This window comes from Ahaetulla prasina, chromosome 6 (assembly GCF_028640845.1).
Source record: "Ahaetulla prasina isolate Xishuangbanna chromosome 6, ASM2864084v1, whole genome shotgun sequence".
NCBI classification, from domain to species: domain Eukaryota; kingdom Metazoa; phylum Chordata; class Lepidosauria; order Squamata; family Colubridae; genus Ahaetulla; species Ahaetulla prasina.
In genome coordinates this window covers 37,351,409-37,374,430 of record NC_080544.1, presented here as the reverse complement: position 1 = coordinate 37,374,430, position 23,022 = coordinate 37,351,409, and the positions used below count along the sequence as shown (strand labels likewise).

The 23,022-nt window shown below is 40.4% G+C and overlaps 1 protein-coding gene across 3 annotated transcripts in view; it reads left to right on the top strand.

Annotated features, from left to right (window-relative positions):
- Positions 1-23,022, top strand: part of INPP5A (inositol polyphosphate-5-phosphatase A) — a 333,629-nt gene that overhangs the window by 95,410 nt on the left and 215,197 nt on the right. The window lies entirely within an intron of this gene.

The window sequence follows — 23,022 nt, the reverse complement described above, 5'->3', positions numbered from 1 at the left end:
CATTGGGGGTGGCACTCTGGACCTGATTTTTGTCTCTGGTCAGTGGTCGAGAGATCTGGACTTAAAGGAAATAGTCACTGAACCTTTGTCATGGTCAGATCACTCTCTCCTTCGTCTGGACTTTCTGACCGCCATTCACCACCGCAGGGAGACGGAGCCGATACGTTGGTTCCGTCCCAGGCGCCTGATGGACCCGGAGGGGTTCCGGACGGAGCTTGGGCCATTTCCTGAGGGTCTGGCTCACGGCTCGGCTGAGGAACTTGTTGCGGCCTGGGAACGGGCGCGGCGGGGCCTTAGACCGTGCCGTGCCTTTGCGGCCTCTGACCCAGCGCAGGTCCCAACCGGCTCCTTGGTTCTCCGAGGAGCTGAGAGGGATGAAACGCCGGAGAAGACGCCTAGAGAGTTCCTGGAGGTCCAGCCGTTCAGAAGCTGATCGGACACTAGTGAAGTCCTATACTAGGACTTACCTAGTGGCATTGAGGGAAGCGAGGCGTAGCTACGCCTCCTCCCTCATTGCATCGGCAGATAACCGCCCAGCCGCCCTGTTTCGGGTGACCCGCTCCCTCCTACACCAGGGGGAGCGGGATGACCCGTTGCAGGGACGTGCTGAGGAGTTTAACGGTTATCTATACGATAAAATCGTTCAGCTTCGGGATGGTTTGGACCAAGATTGCGGTGATACGGGTGAGACAGCTGAGGGTGGTCTTGGCGACATTTTATGGGATGAGTTTGACCCTGTCGCTCCCGAGGACATGGACAGGTTGTTGGGGAGGCTGAATGCCACCACGTGTTTACTGGACCCGTGCCCCTCCTGGCTGGTGCTGGCCACTCAGGAGGTGACATGAGGCTGGCTCCAGGCGATTACGAGCGCTTCCTTGGTGGAGGTGTCTTTCCGGCCGCCTTGAAAGAGGCGGTGGTGAGGCCCTCCTCAAGAAGCCTTCCTGGACCCGGCTGTTTTAGGTAATTATCGTCGGTCTCCAACCCGCCGCGGCGAAGGTTGTAGAGAGTATGGTGGCATATCAGTTTCCCCTGCACCTGGATGAAACTGTCTATCTAGACCCGTTCCAGTCCGGTTTCCGGCCCGGTTACAGCACGGAGACGGCGTTGGTCGCGTTGGTGGATGATCTCTGGAGGGCCAGGGATAGGGGTTGTTCCTCTGCCCTGGTCCTATTAGACCTCTCAGCGGCTTTTGATACCATCGACCATGGTATCCTGCTGCGCCGGTTGGAGGGATTGGGAGTGGGAGGCACCGTTTATCGGTGGTTCTCCTCCTATCTCTCCGACCGGTCGCAGTCGGTGTTGACAGGGGGGCAGAGGTCGGCCCCGGGGCGCCTCACTTGTGGGGTGCCGCAGGGGTCGATTCTCTCGCCCCTTCTGTTCAACATCTACATGAAGCCGCTGGGTGAGATCATCAGTGGGTTCGGTGTGAGGTACCAGCTGTATGCGGATGACACCCAGCTGTACTTTTCCACACTGGACCACCCCAACGAAGCCATCGAAGTGCTGTCCCGGTGTCTGGAGGCCGTACGGGTCTGGATGGGGAGAAACAGGCTCAAGCTCAATCCCTCCAAGACAGAGTGGCTGTGGATGCCGGCATCCCGGTACAGTCAGCTAAATCCGCGGCTGACCATCGGTGGCGAGTCATTGGCCCCGATGGAGAGGGTGCGCAACTTAGGCGTCCTCCTGGATGAACGGCTGTCTCTAGAAGATCACTTGACGGCCGTCTCCAGGAGAGCGTTCTACCAGGTTCGCCTGGTGCGCCAGTTGCGCCCCTTTCTGGACCGGGAGGCCCTATGCACGGTCACTCACGCTCTCGTGACGTCTCGCCTGGATTACTGCAACGCTCTCTACATGGGGCTCCCCTTGAAGGGCATCCGGAGGCTGCAGTTAGTCCAGAATGCGGCTGCGCGGGTGATAGATGGAGCCCCCCGTGGCTCCCGCATAACACCCATCCTGCGCAGGCTGCACTGGCTACCTGTGGCCTTCCGGGTGGGCTTCAAGGTTTTGGTGACCACCTTTAAAGCGCACCATGGCATAGGGCCGGGTTATCTACGGGACCGCCTACTGCGACCAGATACCTCTCACCGACCCGTGCGCTCTCACAGAGGGACTCCTCAGGGTGCCGTCAGCTAGGCAGTGTCGTCTGGCGACGCCCAGGGGAAGGGCCTTCTCTGTGGGGGCTCCCACCCTCTGGAACGAACTCCCCCCAGGACTCCGTCAACTTCCAGATCTTCGGACCTTCCGTCGCGAGCTCAAGACTCATTTATTCATCTGCGCAGGACTGGCTTAGATTTTTTAAATTTAGAGGGGTTTTAAATCGATTTTAATATTTATATTTCTATTTTTAACAATTGGTATTATTAACTATTGGCATTAGAATAAGTCTTTTAATGATTATTTTAATTTGTATATTGATGTTTTTTATATGCCTGTAAACCGCCCTGAGTCCTTTGGGAGATAGGGCGGTATATAAGTTTAAATAATAAATAAATAAATAAATAAATATATAGTGACACATAAATATATCATGGATTCTTATGATAAGCTGACTCACATTTTTAACCAAAATACCATGCAAATTATGCTACTCCATTATCCATGGGTGGTGCATTTTGCATAGCATTTGAATTAAAAATTTGATAATTGGCTTGTCTGTAGATGGACTTATACATAAGTATATACGGTATATTTCCAAACAATTTCTAGTTTGCTTCTGGGCAGCTGTAAACAGGAACATACTTGTTATATAAATCAGAATTTCTGATGGATATGATTAAGTTTACAGATAATTACTGTGGTAGTGAGTTCTTAGAAGATTTGGATAACCTTCTGTTTATTTGTCTGCTAGTGAGTTTTTGTCTATGGGATTATTAACTTGTATCTTAAAAATATTTTACAAATTAATTTTAATATGCCTAATATGGAAGTTAAACTTTAAAAACAATTGTCATATTTATAAAAAGTCAATTGACTTTTTTCTCTGATAATATAAATCATAAGGGCCTCTGGTGGCTCAACAGACTAAGCAGTCTGTTATTAACACAGCTGCTTGCAATTACTGCAAGTTCAAGTCCCACCAAGCCCAAGGTTGACTCAGCCTTCCATCCTTTATAAGGTAGGTAAAATGAGGACCCAGATTGTTGGGGGAAATAAAAGTTGACTTTGTATATAATATACACATGGATGAAGACTATTGCTTAACACAATGTAAGCCGCCTTGAGTTTTAGGAGAAGGGCAGGATATAAATTCAAATAAAAAAAAATAATGTGATGAAAAGGAAATGGCAGCAGTATTAAAAATGCTTGGAATGTAGTTTTTATTTTATTTATACAGTATTTGCAACATGGGACATACTTCTAAGGTTCCATTAGAAAGCATGCTCAGTGAATGGTCCAATCAAAAATACATTTCACTAGAATGGTGTCAGCATTGTAGGATAGAGTAGATTAAAAATGCCATATAGGTCTAGAGCTAATTTCCTTAGATACAGGTAGTCCTTGATTTACGATCACAATTGAGCCCAAAATTTATGTTGCTAACCGAGATAGTTGTTCAAAGAGAACTTTGCCCCATTTTACGATCTTTGTTGCCACAATTGTTAAACAAATCACTGCAGTTGTTAAATTAGTATCCCAGTTGTTAAATGACTCTGGCTTCCCCATTGGCTTTGCTTGTCAGAAGTTCTCAAAATTTGATCACATGATCCCGGGACACTGCAACTGTCATAAATATGATCCAGTTGCCAAGCATTTGAATTCTGATCACATGACCATAGAGATGCTGCAGTGGTTGTAAGCGTGAAAAGGGTCATAAGTCAGTGTTTTTAGTGCCGTTATAACCATAATTGGTCACTAAATGAACCAAGTTGAGGACTACCTGTAATAACAGATTGGCAAGTCTGAATTGACTTCCCCCTCCTTCCCTTTATCTTTGTGTGAATTGTGGCTGATATGAGATATTTTCTCAAGTTAGTTTCTTGGAACGAGCTTAAGTCACACTTATCTCATCATTGTCTTGGTAGTGGCTTTTTGTTCGGTCCTTCAAGGTCCTAATCTGTGTTCTCCAAGGAAGATACTGCTCCAGAAAAAGATTGGCAATTCCCTGGTATAGGTCATTAAATCCAAACCTGCTCAGTGCTGGAATTAAGGACCCCAAAATCTGACTGTTTAAAAGTTAAAGCAGGGTCCCCAACCCCAGGTCGTGGATCAGCACTGGACAGCGGCAGCATGCCAGAAATCGGGCCACGCAAACAAGCAAAGCTCCATCCGTAGGATGCAGGCAGTACACCAAACCATGCCCCCTCCGGTCCACGGAAAAAAACTTTCTCCATGGAACCAATCCCTGATGCCCAAAGGGTTGGTGGGAACTGAGTTAAAGGAAAGAGAAAAAGAAAAGAAAAAGGATGGGTGAATACTAGGAGGACAAAAAAGAGAGGAGAAAAATTGTGATGCATGTTTCTTGTGAAAATCGCATTACGCGACTAGTTTACATCAGCATTAATGCCATCCTCAGCATCCCTGTTTTGTGATATAGACAGAAAGCACAGAAGTGAAATAATCATTGTGAGGATTCTGCTATTTTAAAAGACTTTCGGGACTTCTCTGATCCCAAGATATCAGCTGCGTTCAAGAATTGAGCTGATAAATATCTATTGTGCTGTATGGTTTATTTGAAATGTCAGTTAAAATAATAATAAAAATGCTGGAGCTCTGTAAGATTCATAGGCAGTTTGATTTCCCTGTTTGCAAAATCCTCACCATGATTTTGAACTTCGGTGCCTTCTCTTAAGAAGCACTAAGATTTTTGATGTGTGCGTATGTGTGCGCATGTGTTTGCATATACTGTGTATGTGAAAGAGAGAACATTTGATTTTCTTTCTCATTTACATGAATAGATTTGAACTGAGGGTATTTTTATTATTACAGGATCTGCAGAAGCTCAGTAAAACAGTGATTAAATTTATTTCTTGGTTGGATTTGGAATTTAATAAACAATTGGAATCACTAATAATGCCACCTCGATGGTCCTTAAAAATGTTACACTGGAATTGACGGCCTTTAAACTAAAATTGATTCATCTGAAAATGAATCTGGACTCTCCAAAGAATGTTATTTAAGGATATCATTTCCTTGGTTGCGCCTCACAATCAGGAGACTGAGTTTGATCCTAGGTAGAGGCAGATATTTCTCTTTCTGGACACGATGAGAATATATCTGCTGAATATAACTCAGCATTGGCAATAGGAAGGGTATCCGGCCAGTAAACACTCCACTCCATTTAGTTGCCTATATTCAACCCCGTGAGGGATTATGGGGGTCATTAAAAGAAGAAGATAATAATGATGATGATGACGACTGTGGGGATGATGCAACAGTTGTAAGTGTGAAAAACGTTCATAAGTCACTTTATTCAGTGCTGTTGTAACTTTGAATAGTCACTAAACAAACTGTTGTAAGTCGAAGACTACTTGTAATTATAGGAATTCAACAATGGGTTACAGTAAGCTATTTGAATGGAGGACCTGCTATCTTCCTTGACACCTCTAGAATCAGTGGTGGGATTCAGCCGGTTCGCACCTATTCGGGATAACCGGTTGTTAACTTTCTAAGCAGTTCAGAGAAACAATTGTTGGAAGAAATCTTATTTTGTTTCCCCCCCCCCCCCCATTTTATAGGGCTAATCCTGTAAGGAAGGCAGAGAGGAAACATTCTGGTGTTTTATCTAGCCTAATTTTTATTGCCCTGCTTACAGAAACTGCCTCTTTGTTAACCCTTATTACATGGTAACAGCTAAAGCGAAGCACCCATCGACATGAGTGACATTGAGTTGGCCACGCCCACACAATCACATGACCACTGAGCCACGCCTACCCAGCTGGTCATTAGGGCAGAGAACCAGTTGTTAAATTATTTGAATCCCACCACTGTCTAGAATCCTATATTAGAGGGAAAATATGTGATAAAAAAGGCAGACTATTACACCAGATGGCAATTCTTCCCTGCATCCAACAACTGCTGTCTTCAGGGAGAATTCTTACTTCCTGTATCTACTAACAAAAACTTCTGGTAGACATTGTGATGTATGTGCACGTTTCTCATTTTTATCTCATGCTTATTTTCATCTATGGAAATAATGATGCTATTAATTGTTTTTCATCGTTTTGCAAATAGTATCTTTTAATAATTGGATGCAAAATGTGCTAAAGTGTCAGATTGTCAATTAGGTTTTCTGGATTGTCAATTTACATTTTAAATTAAATTAAATTAAATAATTGTCAATTTACATTTACAACCACGGAAAACAAAAATATGGTATAGCAGAGGGATGCATTTTCTTATTCACCTCAGTAATTTTCTTCTTTTCCTTTTTTTGAAAGTGCTTACTGCAGTTATCTCTGTTTAAAGGAAGTGGCAACAGTAAAATAAAAGTCCAATTTTCTGTAGATACTCTAAAAGATACCTTATTTGTTATTTTTCCCATGTGGAAAAAAAGATGGTTTCTGTTTTCTTAATAGTATTATGCTAGTTTTACTCCTTGCAATATACAAGATGCAAGAAGTGGAATAATTTTGTAGCTATTAATTATGGACAAAATGGAAAATAGCATGTGGAATCTACTGTTGGCTGTATCCAACAATAATTAATGAGACTCAGTTAATTCAGTGTTTCTCAACTTTGGCAACTTTAAGAGATGTGAACATCCATTCCCAGAATTTCCCAGCCAGCCATAGTGGGTGGAGAATTCTGAGAGTTGGAAGTTCATCTCTTAATGCTGCTAAGATTGAGAAACACTGAGTTAATTCAAACGGAAATCTAGAGACCCTTAAATTCATATTCATATTTCCATGTTTTCATACATGGAAAAACCGATGATCCTTTCTGAAGTAGGTCCTTTCCAAATTATTTTAATACTGTTTCCCTCCATTAAAATGTCATGTCTTTTAATGCACTTTTGCATAAAAAAGTACATAAAAAGCATTTTTTATGGCTCTCTTTTTTTCTTAATTAAGATCAGTCTGTAATCAAGTTTGCCTCATTCAAGATTTAATTATAGATGAAGGCCAATCTGGTATTTATTAATAGAACCTGATTTGGTGGATATGTTTTGTAATGTAGCTATTTGGGTTTCTTGCTTTTTTAAAAAGAAAATGCTTTCTTTGAAAACATTTTACTTCTCCTCCAAGTATTTAGAACTGAAGGAACTCTTGGATGAGACGTGAAACATTTTCAAAGAAAAAAAGAAAGTCCAGTTACATTTTGGAAAAACAGCTCTGGGACAACCATCACTGGATGGTTGAAATCTCCACAAACATCTGGAAAAATAAAATAATGTCAGTGACATCTGGAAGGCCCCTGGAGGAAGATAATTGTGAGCTCACCTGAGTACAGATGCAATATTTTATTAACTACTTGCAGTGATAAGAGCAGCAAAACATGCTTATTTTTCCACTCTTATTGTGTCTGCAGCCAAGTTATTTATTATTTATTAACTGATTTGAATTTATTAGTTGCCCAGCAATGGAGTTTGGGCAGCATACAAGAACAACAATAATAAATACAGTTCAGTTGACTTGGTCCATTCTAAGTAGAGTAGCCCTTAGAGCAGGGGTGTCAAACCCGCGTCATCACAGCGGCATCATGTGACATATAGGGACTTTTTTCTCTTTCGCTAAACCGGGTGGGGGCAGAGTCAGCACGTGACACATCCTGCCAGTGGGCTGCGAGTTTGACACCCCTAGGGATTTTTCTATATTTTTGTTGTAGGAAGTTGCTCAGTTTTTGTTGTGGCTCAGTTTTTGTTGTGCTGTGGTGAGATTGGGCGAGACACAACAGTTTTGGCTGTGCAATCCCATGGAGATGACTGAGACATTATACTGCTTAGTTATCTCAGAAAAGTTTTTTTTGGAAATGGACAGGATCTTGAGGCTGTGAGGTTTACCTCCTGTGCTCCATGTCCCATCTGTCTGGTCAGGACCTCCCAGGCCATATGTGGTGGTGAATGCTTTTTCTAAGGGAGAATATGGTTCTTCCTGCTTTGAAAAAAACATTGGTTCACCCTCTCTTTAAGCACCATCACTGGATCCAACAGACTTGGGTAATTTTGACCAGCGGTATCCAATCTTGGCAAATTTACAAATTTACAATTTGTGGGCTCCAACTCCCAGAATTCTCCAGGCAGCATGATCTAAATCAGGGGTGTCCAACTCAATTTTATTAAGGGCCGCATCAGGGTTGTTTGACCTCAGGGCGTAGGGGTGGGCATGGCCAGGGTAGTCATGGCCAGCTCAATATCACTCGTGTCCGGGGCACCTGTGGTGGCCCGAGTGCTCTGGCAGCGAAAACGGGCTTCTAAGCTCCGTTTTTACTGGCAGAGGCACCGCGAGCCAGTCCTTCACTGTTTCCAGGGCAGCCTCACGGGCCAGATCTAAGTACCCCACAGGCCAGATCTGGTCCCCAGGCCTTGAGTTTGACACCCCTGATCTAGACAGACATTGTTAAACTTTTGGTGTCTTGGATTCCATGGAGAGTCTCGTAAAACCTGTGAACCCTCTCTCAAAATAATGAATTTTAATCCACGAAGTAGAATATACATAGATTGTATTACAAAGGAAAACCATTATACTCAAATTCAATTATAGAAATATTTATTTATTTATTTATTAATCGTATTTGTATACCGCCCTATCTCCCGAAGGACTCAGGGCGGTTAACAGGCACATAAAAACACATAAATACAGAGTAAAAACAATTAAAAAACTTATTCTAAAAGCCGAATATTTAAAACAATATAAAAATAAAACCCATTTAAAACCCATAAATTTAAAAACTAATTCAGTCCTGCGCAAATAAATAAGTGTGTTTTAAGCTCGCGCGGAAGGTCCGGAGGTCCGGAAGTTGACGAAGTCCTGGGGGTAGTTCGTTCCAGAGGGTGGGAGCCCCCACAGAGAAGGCCCTTCCCCTGGGCGTCGCCAGACGACATTGCCTCGCTGACGGCACCCTGAGGAGTCCCTCTCTGTGAGAGCGCACGGGTCGGTGAGAGGTATTCGGTAGCAGTAGGCGGTCCCGTAAGTAACCCGGCCCTATGCCATGGAGCGCTTTAAAGGTGGTTACCAAAACCTTGAAGCGCACCCGGAAGGCCACAGGTAGCCAGTGCAGTCTGCGCAGGATAGGTGTCATGCGGGAGCCACGAGGGGCTCCCTCTATCACCCGCGCAGCCGCATTCTGGACTAACTGCATCCTCCGGATGCCCTTCAAGGGGAGCCCCATGTAGAGAGCATTGCAGTAATCCAAGCGAGACGTCACGAGGGCGTGAGTGACCGTGCATAGGGCATCCCGGTCTAGAAAGGGGCGCAACTGGCGCACCAGGCGAACCTGGTAGAACGCTCTCCTGGAGACGGCCGTCAAATGATCTTCCAGAGACAGCCGTTCATCCAGGAGGACGCCCAAGTTGCGCACCCTCTCCATCGGGGCCAATAACTCGCCACCGATGGTCAGCCGCGGACTCAGCTGACTGTACCGGGATGCCGGCACCCACAGCCACTCTGTCTTGGAGGGATTGAGCTTGAGCCTGTTTCTCCCCATCCAGACCCGTACGGCTTCCAGACACCGGGACAGCACTTCGATAGCTTCGTTGGGGTGGTCCAGTGTGGAAAAGTACAGCTGGGTGTCATCCGCGTACAGCTGGTACCTCACACCGAAACCACTGATGATCTCACCCAGCGGCTTCATATAGATGTTGAACAGAAGGGGCGAGAGGATCGACCCCTGCGGCACCCCACAAGTGAGGCGCCTCGGGGCCGACCTCTGCCCTCCTGTCAACACCGTCTGCGACCGATCGGAGAGATAGGAGGAGAACCACCGATAAACGGTGCCTCCCACTCCCAATCCCTCCAACCGGCGCAGCAGGATACCATGGTCGATGGTATCGAAAGCCGCTGAGAGGTCTAATAGGACCAGGGCAGAGGAACAACCCCTATCCCTATTTTAAAAAAAAAACAAATGGGCCTCTTTATTAATCCATTAAGTCATTAGCAACACAATACTTTTTATAATACTAAATTGTAGTGAGACCTGCAAAATGTAATATTTTTAGAATCTAGAGGTCATAAATTACCTTTTTGTGGTCTACATTCACTATTAAATGAAAACTATATTTCACTTAAGAGATTAATGAGAATAAAATTGTATTCTTTCCCATGCACATTTACAGACACCCTGAAATATATCTGTAGATCCAGAGTAAGAATCCCGGATCTAGAACATTTACATTTAAGTTTTAGGCTGGGTTGTAGCACCAAGGGAGCAACAATTGCATTTATGGATGCCTTCTGGTGAACATGGAACAGGGTAGTGTCCCCCTCCTATCTAATTGCTCAGTGGCTTTCAATGCTATTGACTTTGTTATCCTTCTCAGCCAGTTTTAGTGGATGGAACAGGGGCATTATTTTGCAGTGGTTCTCCATTTTCTTCTGGGGCTAGTTCCAATCAGTACGGGAGAGGTCAAGTTGTAGGCTCCTGCATCCTCACTATTTCTCTGTAACGTCCATATGAAACTACCAACTGAAATCACCTATCAATATACTAATAGGGTATGTAGACTAGGGATGTCAAACTCAAGGCCCGTGGGCTGGATCCAGCCCACAGGGTGCTTAGATCTGGCCTGTGGGGCCACTCTGGAAACAGCAAAGGACCAGCCTGTAGTGCCTCTGCCAGCAAAAACATGGCCCTCCCAAACTCCATTTTCGCTGGCAGAGGGTTGCAGGAGTCCGTCACAGCTGAAAACAGAGCTTGGGAACCTGTTTTCTCTGGCAGAGCACTTGGGCCACCACAAGTCCCCCCCCCCGACACGAATGACATTGAGCTGGCCATGCTCACCCTGGCCACGCCTCCCATACCCCCAAGGTCAAACACAATCTTGATGTGGCCCTCAATGAGATCAAGTTTGACACCCCTGATATAGACTTTTGGTCACTTTACATTTATTTTTTATTTTAGCACATGTGCCATTGTACATTGCGAAGTTGTGATATATTTTAAAAGGATGCTGACTTTTGCTATAAAGGTTCAGCTGCATGAATAAAAAAGTAGTCTCAGCATTAGTTCATTGTGTTAATTGCTAATGAAACTACCGTTGTGTGTCTTGTGCTATAAAAGCTCCTATTCCATGGATTCATCAGTATTTTATATTGACCTAACCCTCTATCTGGCATGAACTGGATAGCAAAATATTTGTTGGATCCTTGCTTTTAGTACATTAGCTAGTACAGGAAAAAAAAACAATATGGAACATCAACAGTTTTGTTTTTAAAGGAAGAATAGTGATTATGTCATTAGTGAAAGCTTTCCTCTTTTGAGCGTTTATTTAATTTACAATTTTGTATACATATAATAACTTTTGGATCTGGTTTTAGGGTTGCATCATATCCTTATATCTGGTTTAGAGTACTTTTCTGTTTAACTGGACCTCTGGATATTTTTTTCTTCAGGGATTAATGGTAGAAAAAGTGTTATTTTAAGCACATAAAGGTTAGTTTGTTGGCAGAAAAATGTGTGATTCCTATAAATAAGTAAACGGCCTCAGAAAAAATAAACATTTTTATTTATAAAATATTTATTTATATTTTATTTTATATATTTATATATAAATATTTATATTTTATAATATTTTATTTATAAAATGTTGACCATAGTAACATTTCAACATTCATATTGGGCAAGCATATTAATTACATCAGTGAAAATTTTCTACATTTGTATGAGTTGGCCTAGTGAAAATATTGTCCTGGCACTGATTATAATATTTCAGGAACCGAGTGATGAACCCATTTCCATAACTTTATATAAACATCGATTTGTGGAATCCATTTTCGACGACTTCAAAACTGACACCAACAGATGCTCCTAGGGGGAGGTCACACAATGCATGTGCCAGGGAATAAGAGGAAGGGGAGCTTTGCAGCTGTGAAAAAAAGCCAACCCACCAATGAAAAGGAACTCAAAATCAAATGCAGAGAAATACAATTGCAAACACTTCTGGGAAAACTGAAATGGAAAAGTATTTAAGAGAAGAAGAGCAAAGGAGCAAATTAAATGGGTTTCAGAACAAGCTTTCACAAGAGCTGAGGAAAGATGGAAAATGAAAGCTTTGGTCAGCAAGAAGGACATACAACAATTAAATGTAGACTTTCGATGTCAAGCAAGAAAGGAAAGTAAATTAGACCTGAAGCAGAAATACGATGAGAAAAGGAAATAGGGAAATCCTTTTAAAGACAATCAAAGTAATTAGGTCAAAAATAGTAACTAAGGTAAGAACAGTAGGCATATTATATTAGGATGCCAAAATACCAATCACCACTATGTGATTCGTTAGCAATTCTCTAAATTTTTAAAGCCCAGATAAAGTCAAGGAATAAACAATACAAAACAGTAATCAATATGTCAGTATAGTTAAAGAAAAGTGAAATGACTGTACTGACATCCTTTGCAAATTGGCTGTTCCCTTCTTTGTGCTAGATGAACTACTGGACCCCTTTGGAGCGTTGTCAGAGAAGTCAGCCACCCTGTGCCCCCACACTGGAAACACGTGATCAGTGGCCTGACCGATGGCGGCTTTCCAAGCCCAGGTGTCACAGGGACAGGGACCATTGTGGATGTCAGGGGGCCCCATGGCACAAGGCCAGTGTTGGAGATGGCAATGGCCTTTGTCCTCGAGCTTCCCACTCTCTTTTTGGTCTGTCCTCCCTGAATTCCACATCGAGTTCCATCATGGCCTGGAACCATGCTGGCAATCTTGGGGGCAGTCATTGGCATATACAGGCGCGGGAAGAGGGGGAGACTAAAGAATAGCTAAAAATGGACAATGGCCTCAAGAGATTAAATCTAAGAAGGAATGAAATAATAGATGTAGAGAAGATGTGACAGATGTTTTGTGACAACAAAATTCAGAATAAGTACAGTGGTCTTTCCACTGGTAATGTATGCCTCTGAAAGTTCAATCCTGAAAGTCATTTTGTCATGAACTACATAAAGGCTGACATCACCTTTGTGGAAATACATTCATCAGGCATATGATACCAATGGATGATGTAGTCAAAGAAATTATTGTGCTTGGCAAAGTTAAAGGAAATAGAAAAAGGGGAAGATGATGCGTAAAATGGAATCAAAGAGATTTCTGTGATGTCCTTGGAGGATGTTATCTCTGGAAACAGGTTGAGATGGTAAGCTTTTCTCTCTATAGTCACCATGAATTCTACTTGATGACATCTAACAGATCTTTTTTATGTTAAATAGAAAGCAAAATATCTTAATAAAATGATAATGAACTTTGGAGTTTCAGCCAAGGTGGAGAAGGATTGAGTATCACTTTGGTGATGTCTCCCTTCTTAAGCTGTTAAAATTGGACTGCTTTATTTCCCTTCTCCTGCTCCTGCCCCCTCCATCTCCTGGTAGAATGACACCATCTCAACTGGAAATGGAAAAATCCATAACAGCAGTAAAGGACCATACATTTCTGTTTCTAAGAGCCCAGCTCCAATAGAAAATACAGTGTATTCAATTGATAGCCCAATTGTATATAAAATTGAAGTTGTGTGTTGTGCAATTCTTGATTGCAATATGGAATCAGGTCAAGAAAAGGGAACTAATTTTAGTTCATTTGCACTCCAGAAGTAGAAGGCTCATAATATTTTTTTAAAAGTTGGTTAAAGATGAATTTTGTGTAGAGGAAAACTAAAAACTTTTAGGAAACTAATGCATATATCTCCTGAAAAAAAGAAAAAAAAGACTTAATTTTAAAGGGGCTGCCAGTATGTCAAGAGAAACTGGCATAGATTCAAGGTAAGAGCTGCAAGAAAAAAATTAGTTTTGAACTTTCCATATATAAAGAAAGAGCATCCTCTAGTGGCTCTGAAGGTAAATGTTTTAGGGAGTTTTCTCGCTTGCTTTCTTACAATCCTGTAAATCCCTTGCTTCAGGATGGAAATGTTTTAGGGAGCTATTTAATGTGAAAGATTGTGTTGAAATGAAATGCAGCACGTAATGTTCCATTAAGGTTCCAATCTACTTAGACTGAATCCAGAAATGGTGGAATTTCTTGAAGTTCTATATGTGAAAATATTGTAAGCTTTCCAGACAAACAACCTCTCTGGAATTTATTAGAAAATTAATCTTCTTTCCTGAATTGCCTTCCAAGACAGTAAAAACCGTGATAAATTAAATCATGTTTAGTTACAGGCAGAAATAAAGACTTATTTTTTCTACCCTGAAATTTTTGGAATGAACATGCTACGATTTCAGATAGTCTTCAACTTACAACCACAATTGAGCCCAAAATTTATGTTGTACGTGAGAAATTTGTTGTGAGTTTTGCCCCATTTTACGACCTTTTTTGCCACATTTGTTAAGTGAATCACTGCAGTTGTTAAATTAGTAATACGGTTGTTGAATCTGACTTCTCCATTTACTTTACTTGTCAGAAGATCGCAAAAGGGGATCACATGACTCTGGAACAGTGCAACTGTCATAAATATGTCAGTTGCCAAGCATCTGAATCATGTTTTTGATTCTGATCATATGACCATGAAGATGCTACAATGGTTTTAAGTGTGAAAAATGGTCATAAATCACTTTTTTTCAGTGCAGTTGTAACTTCAAATGGTCACTAAACCTCGGCCGAAGAGGTTGTAGAAAAAAGGCTTTTAAAGGGCTTCTCACGATCCCAGCTGAGTTGTCCGATCTCCAGAACCCTTTAAAAGCATTTTTTTTACAACCTCTTTGGCCGAAGAGGTTGTAAACAAACACTTTTAAAGGGTTCTGATGATCCCAGCTGAGCCGCGTGAATATCAGAGGCTTTTTTCACCCCTGATATCTGTCTGTCTGTCTGTCTGTCTGTCTGTCTGTCTGTCTATCTATCTATCTATCTATCTATCTATCTATCTATCTATCTATCATGAACTGAAGTTGGACTGCAAAAGCAAGCCTCACAATTATGTAAATATCAAGAAGATTTTTTAAAATATATTTAGGTTTGTAGTAGATCATTTATTTTAGATTTAATTTTGCAATTGGAAATGTTTTTAGCTTAGGGGTATAGAGTGGGTAAGTCTGCAATTTAGGTATGTCTCATCAGGAGTCCTTTCAGAAATAGGGATTTCCTCCCTTTTTTCTTTCTATTTTTTTCCACCTTTTTTTTCTTAAAGCATTGGTTTTTCTTTTTCTTTTTTGATTTTTTTCTCATAATTTATCTTTTTCGTGACTAAGGATTTTGATATGTTCATTTTTCATTTTTAACTTACTTTTACTGCATATCTTTTCATTTTTATTTTACAATAAAAAGAGTAAGTTTCAATTCCTTTGACAGTTTTTAATTTTGTTTGGCCTTAATCAAGAATCATGTTGAGTTTTCTCTATACATAATTATAAGTTTAATTTTTCTGTTTAGTTGGTTTTGCATTATGCAGTGTTAGAAGATTGAGATGTGTATTCAAGAGAAGGCAGTTTTTTGTTTTTTTTACGAACTGAGTACACAGAAACTTGAAGTAACTTTTCTGCAAAAAAACTTATTTTGTTTCTGATGAAAAGTATTTCCATGCAAAAAAACTGGGATTGCCAAGATTTGTGATTGTGGCAACTCAAAATTGGTTACAGGAGTTTTACATTAATTAGAATAGAATAAATAAAATAGAATAGAATAGAATAGAATAGAATAGAATAGAATAGAATAGAATAAAATAGAATTTTTTATTGGCCAAGTGTGATTGGACACACAAGGAATTTGTCTTGGTGCATATGCTCTCAGTGTACATAAAAGAAAAGATACGTTCATCAAGGTACAACATTTACAACACAAATGATGGTCAATATATCAATATAAATCATAAGGATTGCCAGCAACAAAGTTACAGTCATAACTGAACAAATACACTTCAAACCTTGGACGCCATTATATAATTTTAGTTGAACAGTGAGAGTCAGAACACTGTAATTGATTTTTATCACAGATAAACTAATTGTTTTACATAGAGGTTTTACTAAGCTTTCTGTTTACAGGAAGACCATATAATGTTGACAGGGGATTTTAATTTAGCATGGGACTTAATTGGAACAAGTTTCTAAGAAAACTTAAGCCGCAAAGCTGGAACATTATAAATATTTATACAAAAGATTTTATTTTGTTGACATGGAAATAATTAAATATAATTTAGGAATAATATGGTTTTTTAAAAATTTGTCATGGTGCAATGTTTGATTACCTTGTATTGTCTTGATCCAAAAGTAATCCGGTAAAGAACCAAATTAGAGAACCAAATTTGTTGAGGGCTCCACCCTCTGAAATAATATATTCTCCTCCCAAATTAGAATAACAGAGTTGGAAGGGACCTTGGAGGTCTTCTAGTCCAACCCCCTGCTCAGGCAGGAAATCCTATATACCATTTCAGACAAATGGGGTTCCAAAAAGCCCCTAAATCCTAGCTTTGGTCCCAGGTCTGGAGTTAAATGTTTTTTTGGGGGCAGGTGGCTATTGTGGTTTGTTATAATTGTTTTTAGTCTGGTATGCTTTTTTCATTTTGTTTATGTTTTTAGTTTTCAATTTAATATTATATTTTATAAGCTGCATAGAGTTCATTATAGTTCAGTTGTAGAGATATCTGTTGTACAGATTTTTTTTAATATAATAAAGCTTTCAAGGAATCTCAAACTCATTCAAATGATTTTGCCACATCTTTATTTCAGGAAATATTTGATTTAAGAAATTCAGAAAGGCCCAGAGTTGCTGTAGAATACTGTAAAAATATGAAAAAACTTGATAACTATATTGTTTGAGTTATATAATTAGTCGTTTGGGATAAAAAAGATCTTTCTCATTTTCTGAGATTCATAATAATCGAATCAACATGGATTTGCAGGTAAGCCTCGCTTAATGACCCCAATTTTAGTTGTTAAGTTGGGCAGTCATTAAGCAGGTCACCACATGGCCTGACTCAATTTTACATCTCTTTTTTATGATGGTTGTAAAGCAAATCACCATGGTTGTTAACGGAATCACATGGTTGTTAAGCAAATCCACCATATATAAAGGGCATTTTTGTCATTTTCTGCTGGAATGTGGCCAAAAAAAGGTCATGAATCACAAATCAAGACCGGACACTGCAACATTTGAGCTGATTGCCAAGTGCCCAAAATGCAGTTACATAACCTGGGGGTGGTCGGATGTTTACAATGGCTGGATGTACTTTACAGCAGGGGTCTCCAACCTTGGCAACTATAAGCCTGGAGGACTTCAACACCCAGAATTACCCAGCCAGCTTTGCTTGGCTGGGGAATTCTGGGAGTTGAAGTTCTCCAAGCTTAAATTTGCCAAGGTTGGAGACCCCTATTTTACAGGACAAAGCACCCCTTCCAAGGCTGTTGTAACTTTAAGCAGTCATTTATCCAATGGTTCCCTTCCTATTGACAGTAATAACAAGATTTAACTAGATGCTCTTCTAGAAAGTTTGGAAGTAAATTAACACTATCAAATAAACTCCACCCAAGATGGAGACCTTTCTTCATCATGGCAAGAATGTCTTAATCAAAGTTTCAAACTTGTCAAGCTAATGGACATTTTATAGCATACTATATACTGTTCCTTCCTCCATACACATATTTAAGCCTTATACTTTATGGTTGCCTTGCTCTTGGAACAAAGTTTTTTCTTATTTTAATTTAGTGGAAGTGGGTTATTCCTAGTCAGCTCGTGCCAATATTTAATTTATTTATTACACAACTTGCATTATTCATTATTTGCATTAAGTACCACCTTTTTTATATCATTCATCTTGCAAACAGCCTGAGGTGAAGAGTGAGTTTATTTGCCCGCACTTTTTATCCACGAGGCATCCTTGTTAGGCTGAGAATCAGTTGATTTAGCTGAGATGATTTGCTCACATACCGGCTTCATTTTGTCAGCTACCCTGGCAGAGTGCCTTCTGAATATACAAAGACACAACCACAACAGACATGCCAGAACATCTCTGAAAGGGCTGGGAATGGTTGCAACAAGTCTTAAAGCAGCTGTTCCACACCCTAGCTCCATGGAGCTCAGAGCTCAGTCCAGAGAATGATCAGCATAAGCCTATTCTCATCTACAGGATTTCCATTGTTTAGTGAGTCAGGCTGGATTTTATGACTTTTTTTTTTGCCATAATTGTTAAGCAAATCACTTCAATTAAGTGAACCATACAGTCATTAAATGGATTCAGCTTCCCACATTGAATTTGCTTGTTGGAAGCCAGTTGGGAAAGTCACAATAGAGATAACATGACAACTAGGATGCTGCAACCATTGTAAATATATGTCAGTTGCCAAGCATCCAAATTTTGATCACACCACTGTGAGGATGTTGTGATGGACTTAGATGTGAGGACTGGTCATATATCACTATTTTCAGTGCCATTGTAACTTCAAACAGTTCATAAATGAATGGTTGTAAGTTGATGATTATCTGTATTATAAAAATAATTGAACATTAGATAGAAACCCAAAAGTTCATGTCTGGATGCAACTAGTACTTTATGCTTTGCATTTATAAGTTAGAGTATGGAACCAAGCTGATTTTAGTAGATTGCAGTTTTATTACATTTGCAGCAGACTGAATGCAGTGCTTTCATTTTTTATACAGTAGCTACGGTGTTTCCCTGAAAAGACAACCCGGTCTTTAATTATTATTATTTTTGCTCCAAAAGACACATTAGGGCTTCTTTTTGGAGAAACATGGTTGGAAGAAGAAGAAGATTTATGGTTGCAGAAGAATGGAAATTGCAAAATAGCACATAAGAACATTCTATATTTAAAAAAGCAGCTCTCATTATAAATCTTTTTTTAAAAAAAGAACTGGCTATTTAACTTTCTCAAAATATAAATTTAATTATAGTTTTTCTTTTGGTCATAACATTTGCCAGCAAAAGGCATGTAAGGAACTTTCCATATAATTGAGAGGTAGCCTGTGGATGCTTGTGCTCAGAATGTTGATTTCTTTGGATATATTTGTTTATAAAATGCTTTGCAATTTATGGCTGAAATCCAGAGAATTCATCATTTCTACAAGACAACAAAACAAAGGGATTTTAAAAGTTCATTCAAGTGACATGTTATTGATTAAAATAAAGCAAAATAAAAAAGGGACCGTCACAATCATCCTGTTCCCAAGGCCTGAAAGAACAACCAGGTCTTCAGTAGTTTCTTGAAGAACATAAATATGATAGCCACACAAAATTCCAGGGATGAGATCATTCCAAAAGTCTGGAGTTGCAGTAGGGTAGGAGTGCTTCCTAGGTCTGCAAGATAATATTCTTTAATTGATGGAATGTGTAGTTCAGTCACTCTACTGGACTGAATGCATAGACAGAGACAACAGGTGATAAGAGATCCCTCAGCTAGCCAGACCCTCCTATGATATGAAAGTCTCTAAGGTAAATACCAGGCCCTTAAATTGTACCAGAAGCGAACTGGGAACCAGTTCAAGTCACAAAGCATCAGTCACAATGCATAACATGGTGCCCCCATCAGTGCCTGCGTTTCTGCCTTCTGGACCAGCGGTAGTTGCCAGATGGTCTTCAAGGAGAGCCCTATGCTCTCTGCAGTCCAATTGTAAGATGATTGGGGGATGAATGGCTGTCTGTGATGTTCTGTTTCCTAAAAATAACCTTACAGCTCCACCCCTTCCATTATTACATGTTGGGCCAAAAATGAGAAGCTAACTCATGTGGTTAGCAGTTTTGTGGCTCTCCCCCATTTGAGCTTTCAAAACTGAAAGAATTCTATTTTGTCCCACTTCATTCTTCTTCAGATAGATAATTTTAGATGACCAAAACCCGTAATCTTACTCTTCACCCCACCTCCATTTATGTGGTGGTAGAAGAGCCAAGGTGTTCTTAGTCATATAATTTTGCCTTGTATATTTCCTACTTTTTCTTTTAAAATTATATTTGAGTGAATACAGTTAGTCTTCTGTCTGCATGTGTTCTGTCTCCACCTTACTCTTAACTACCATTTTGGCTTAATTCTGTATCTATTGTGTACCTCAATAATTTGTAAGCGTTCTCTCTGTCTCTCTCCCCCCGCCCTACATACCCACATACATATATCTGTCTGCCCTTCTCTCCTCCTCTCTCTCCCCCCGCCCTACATACCCACATACATATATCTGTCTGCCCTTCTCTCCCTCCCTCTCTCTCTTTCCCTCTCCCTCTCCCTTTCTCCCCCTCTCGCTTTCACACACACACAAATAATCTGACTATTCCTGAGACTATTTTATTTTGGTCTTTTATGGAATTATTTTAAATATACAAAGGATAATTCCCATTTTCAAATCTTGCTGTGATTTCTTAGTTTATATTTTTTAAAAAATTTAAGTTTCTTATCACGGAGTTCAGTTCTTTGGTTCATGGTGCTTTACAGCAAAACAATAAAACATGCATTATAACAGGATTCAAACAAATCCAGCATTAATACCTCCACAATAAATTTAAAAATAAAATATTTAAAAGAAGATTATTAGAACAGCAGGTGGAAGCTACATCTGGGGGTGGGAGACCTTGTTACAGTGATTCATTCTGTTGTCATGTCAGACCTCCCTGGTAAACCAGACAGGAAACATGATTAGATGAGGTAAATCTACTTTATTGTGAGGCTACATTAACAGAACCTTGCAAATCTGAAGGTAAATTTCCTGGCTGCCACTTTCAATTGTTTGATCCATTCCTTCAAAGTTTCTTTAATGGTGAAGCCATTGGGGCCTCTTCATCTTTTGTCTGATTGTTTCTTAGGCAGCATCTCTTCCCTCCTTTCCCAAAGATCATTCCCACATTCCATTATGTGTTGCCATTTCTTTGATCTGTTGCAATATGCTCCACATCTTTAAGGACCATTCAGAAGCTGCAGTTAGTTCAGAATGCAGCAATCTATGTTATAATCAGGGTTAAAAGGAGGCAGAACATTATATCAACATTGCAGACTCTACCGTGGTTACCAATGGCCTTTCAGGGATAATTTATAATACTGGTGCTATAAACCCTGGCATGACTTGTCACCAACTTTTCTATAGGATGATATTCTCCCATTGAAACTGGGGCTGCTGGTACAATCTCCCTTCAGCGGGGTAAGGGAGACCTGGAACCCCTGTGTTTTGATGGCAGTACCAGGCCTTTGGATAGCTTCTCAGTGGACAGCCAGTTGGCTGCCACCTTCTAAAAGCAACTCTCAACAAAGGTTGTTTAGGATGCAAATCCATTTAGTTGCATTGTGGTTAACATTTGGATTTGTTAATCTGTTCCATGTTTCTTACCTGGGTGCAGATCTTTTATTTGTGTATTTTTTATTAGTGTACTCAACTTTGTATATTTTATCATGTAAAACACTATGTCATGCCCCCCGTCGGAGCCTGAATCCGTGGGGGAGGAGGATGAGCCAGAGCTGTGGCCGAGGGAGACTGAGGGGGAGGCTTCATTGGCTTAGGAAGAACTGGGGAGGAGCAGGACAGGGCAGCCCTGGGCCCCTTGGGCTTGGGACGGCTTCCCAGCAGGGAGGAATGGAGGATTTTGAAAGGTATTGTCTAAGCCCCTATCTACCCTGGCCCAGTTCTACTTTACCATGCATTAGGAATAGAGATTGGTGATTGTTTTTACCATCAGCAGGGATATTCACTGGGAAGGGAAATTAAGCCAGAGAATGCAAGAAACAGTGCTGTGCTTTCTTCACGGTGCATCACTTGGAAGCCTCATTACTCTGGCAGAATAGAACCCAGCTACTAGGACAGTGTCTCTTCAACAGGTTCCTGACAGTTAAGCAATAGTTAAGCAACAGGAAAAATATAAATTAACATGGCCCCAAGGACGAGTTCATTGTCAATTTCCTAATCTGCATAGGAATGAAAACTGCTCATTTATTTGCCTATTTCACAACTTAATATTTTAGTTTGGTTTATGTATATATAAAAGCTGAATCCCCACTTCTTGTGTTTTATTTGTTAAAACTTTTAAAGTTCTTCATGCTAATTTAAATACTACTGATATGGAGAAGTGGAATAGTTATACTAGTTTTCCAGGTATTCCAGTTCCATAAAACTTCCAGTCATTTCATCTCATTTGCTTTGCAGATCTGGCACATTTAACTTAGAAAGTATTGTGCAAATAAGCAGTATATGTTATTTATTCATCTATACCAAATGATGTATTGATCAATATTTTACATGTCCCTTTCTGTCTTCATCTCCTTTTTGTAAAAAGCTGCACAAAAATGATATAGGAAAATATGCATTCTGAAACCTTATAGACTCAGAAACCTTAACACAGGGGTAAAATGTAAAATTTGTTACTACCAGTTCTGTGGGTGTGGCTTAGTGGGGGGTGTAATGTGACTGGGTGGGCGTGGCCAACTTTTTTTTTAACTTTTAAAAGCATTTTTTCTACCTCTTTGGCTGAAGTGGTTGTAAAAAAATGCCTTTAAAAGCCTGTGATGATCAGGCAACTCAGCTGAGATCACCAAAGGGAAAAAAGCTTTTAAAGGGTTCTGATGATCCCAGCTATGTTGCCTAATCACCAGAACCTTTTAAAAGCATTTTTTTTACAACCTCTTCAGCCAAAGAGCTTTTAAAGAGTTCTGACAATACCAGCTGAGCTGCGCGATCATCAGAGGTTTTTTTTATTTTTAAAAGCAGTTTTTTGGCCAAAGAAAAAATGCTTTTAAAAGTAAAAAACAACAACAACCTCTGATGATCATGTGGCTCAGCTGGGGCGGGGGGGGGGAAGGGATTTTTGTTACCGGTTCTCTGAACCACCCTCCGCCATCGCTATCGGATCAGGTGATCTGGTCCGAACTGGGAGAATTTCACCCCGCCTTAACGAGGATGTACAGTAAATAGGATTTGATAAATTTTGATTTCAAGTGATTCATTACTGTGATTGTTGAACTTTGATTTGTTGAACATTGATTTTTAGCTGGCTTCGTCTAATGTCATTTTGGGATGCGATATTCATACATTTATTT